Source organism: Bison bison, unplaced genomic scaffold (genome assembly GCF_000754665.1).
Source record: "Bison bison bison isolate TAMUID 2011002044 unplaced genomic scaffold, Bison_UMD1.0 scf7180017864379, whole genome shotgun sequence".
Lineage (NCBI taxonomy): Eukaryota > Metazoa > Chordata > Mammalia > Artiodactyla > Bovidae > Bison > Bison bison.
In genome coordinates this window covers 3,168,226-3,171,603 of record NW_011494951.1, presented here as the reverse complement: position 1 = coordinate 3,171,603, position 3,378 = coordinate 3,168,226, and positions in this window count along the sequence as shown.

Sequence of the window (3,378 nt, the reverse complement as noted above, 5' to 3'; positions counted from 1 at the left end):
AACCTGAGACCCGCTCCTCGAGAACTACCGCGGATCCCAGGGGCCTCGCGGGCCGGAGTGACGTCATCACGATGCGCGCGGCTGAGGGGGACTGGAGTCCCAGAGCCCTCTCTGCTAGCGGTCCGCTTCGGGCTCCGGAAGCGGCGAGTCCCAGTTTTGCTCCTCAGAGGAGCGGCTGGACCGTCCCTGGCTCCCCTGCCGCTGGAATAGCTGAGGGGTTATGCGGAACTACCGGCTTCATCAGGGTCGCCAAACCGGCTCAGACAGCAGGGCGAGCTACTACACTTCCCAGCAGGCGTCAGGCTGCAATGGGTCGAAACAATGGCGGGGCGGGGCGGGGCGGGGAGGAGGAGGAGAAGGAGAAGGAAAGGTGAGCCGACCGGTGAGAGAGGGCCGGGAAAACGCTCATCGCTTCCAAGAGGATGCGAAGAACAGAATTATCCCTCCGTGAAGGAAAGGCGTCCTCGTTCCGTGAAACCGAAGCTTTAGAGGCTGGTCCAGTGATAACCAAACTTTAGACGGTGCCGAGCGTTGTTCCTGAATCGTCGCTGCTCTGCCTATCCACTGCAGAACTTGTTAAGTTTCCATCCAAGGTCCGTAAGTTTGATGGGAAGAGCCCTGAAGTGAAAATCAAGACTTCGGAGTTTACCTTTAATAACGTCACTTGCCCGTTAGTTTTTTTTCTTTCTTCCTTCCCCCTCGTTACTTTTCATAGTTTTAAAACCCCTCACGGGCTTCTCATAGCCTGCAGTAAGCAAATCCTAAATCTGTAGTCTATCAAATACTTCTCCAGGTTTCCGATCAGTAATGCCTCCCACAGGGACACGGCTAGGGGGAGCAGAGGAAGCTGTTATTTCCGGCACTGGAAACGGCAAATCTCAGTTTGCTCCTCGGCTTAAGCGAAGCACCTGATCCAAAAGTAGAGCCCCCGACCCTTTAAAAAAAGTGAGCTCACTTCACTTCCTCATAGAATTAGTTTTCCTTCTCAAACTTGATGCTCCAGCAGAATCTAATTACTTGCGTTTCTGAGGTAAGCCATGCCATTTCACACCTCTTGGCCTTTAAGCATGCCTTTTCCTAGACTAACTCACCAACGTGTGACTCATAGCTGGATACTAGAGTTGCAGTGGTGGTACGTCTTTCCCTGGTCTCACGGAGCTCACAGTTAAGAATGCCAACTGAAAGTTATTGCTCACCATCCGGTTTTAGAACGATGAGGTCACTAGCTACTGCAGTCATGGAGCATCCACACACCTTGAAAAGAGTTCAGGACAGAGATCAGGAATGAGGCACTCTGTGCTCTGGGGAAAATTGACAAAACAGACCTTAAGATATTTTCTGGGGAAGATTTTATGAGCCCAATTTCTTGCATCTTCTCATGTCTAAAAAAGTGGAGACAAGGGCTCTTTGTGGCTAGGAACAACCTTCTGCCAAAATGTGTGTTTGACTGTACATACCCCTCCTCCCACCACTTCCACCAGCCACCAATCATATATATACTCACCTCTCCTACTTCTTCAGAGTAGTTTCTCAGAGCTATCTGAGAGGTTGTCTCCTGGGCTATAGTCCTCATTAGGCCCCCAAATAAAACTTAACTCACAACTCTACCGACAAGATGAAAAATTTAAAAAGGAAACAGATCATAACATGTAGGTAATAAGTGCCATACGAGCCAAACATTGTTCTAGGTAGAGATATACAGACAATAGTTCACTGCTTGCAGTGCCCTTCTTTATGAAATAAGGAAGTTATATATGATTGTGGTTCACATAAAATTACTCATGCAAACACCTAGCCTCCTGGGAGGTCTACAATATGCCTGCCTCTCCCAGCCTCAATAAAACGCCTGGTTACAGGCAGGTTTCAGGTTACAGAGAACTAACATAATTATGCTCCTTCATTTATGCCATCAAATTTAATTCCCCCAACAGACTATAAAGTGGGTATAAATACAATTTTACAGATTGGAAATAAAGGCACAGAGCTATTTAAAAAATAACGCTGCTGGTAGGAAACAGTACCAGTGTTTGAAGCTCAACTCTTCTGGTACTGGGAACCATTCCAGCTATGTAAAGTGACTTGGGATGGCAAGGACTAATGAGTTACTTCTCTAAATCTACCTGCAGACCAACCAATCACGTCCATGATTTCCCATAAATTAACAGTTGCTGGGCAAAGTCTCCTCCACAGTAAGAGTGGCCTAGAAAAGTTAGAAGTTCTGCCATTTTCATCCAGGGTTTAGGTCTTGCAGGGGACAGACCTGGACATGAAGGGAAAGTTCAGTTCCGTTCAGTCACTCAGTCGTGTCCAACATGCAAACATGTCGTCCTCTGTTGTTCCCTTCTCCTCCTGCCCTCATTCTTTCCCAGCATCAGGGTCTTTTCCAGTGAGTCAGTTCTTTGCATCAGGTGGCCAAAGTATTGGAGCTTCAGCATCAGTCCTTCCAATGAATATTTAGGATTGATTTCCTTTAGGATTGACTGGTTTGATCTCCTTTCTGTCCAAGGGACTCTCAACAGTCTTTTCCAATGCCACAATTTGAAGGCATCAAGTCTTTGGCACTCAGCCTTCTTTATGGTCCAACTCTCACATCCATACATGACTACTGGAAAAACCATAGCTTTGATTAGACAGACCTTTGTCAGCAAAGTAATGTCTTTGCTTTTTAATATGCTGTCTAGGTTGCTCATAGCTTTTCTTCCAAGGAGAAGAAATTTCATGGCTGCAGTCACCATCTGCAGTGGTTTTGGAGCCCAAGAAAATAAAGTCTCTCACTGTTTCCATTGTTTCCCCATCTATTTGCCATGAAGTGATGGGACTGGATACCATGACCATAGTTTTTTGAATGTTGAGTTTTAAGCCAATTTTCTCACTCTCCTCTTTCACTATCATCAAGAGAGAGGCTCTTTAGTTCCTTTTCACTTGTGCTTCATCCAGTCCAGCATTTAACATGATGTACACTGCATATAAGTTAAATAAGCAGGGTGACAATATACAGCCTTGACGTACTCTTTTCCCAGTTTGGAATCAGTCTGTTGTTCCATGTCCAGTTCTAACTGTTGCTTCTTGACCTGCATACAGATTTCATAAGAGGCAGGTAAGGTGGTCTGGTATTCCCATCTCTTTAGGAATTTTCCACAGTTTGTTGTGATCCACACAGTCAAAGGCTTTGGTGTAGTAAATAAAGCATAAGTAGATGTTTTTCTGGAACTCTCTTGCTTTTTTGATGATCCAATGGATATTGGCTGTTTGATCTCTGGTACCTCTGCTTTTTCTAAATCAAGTTGAACATCTGGAAGTTCTCGGTTCACATACTATTGAAGCCTGGCTTGGAGAATTTTGAGCATTACTTTGCTAGCGTGTGAGATGAGTGCAATT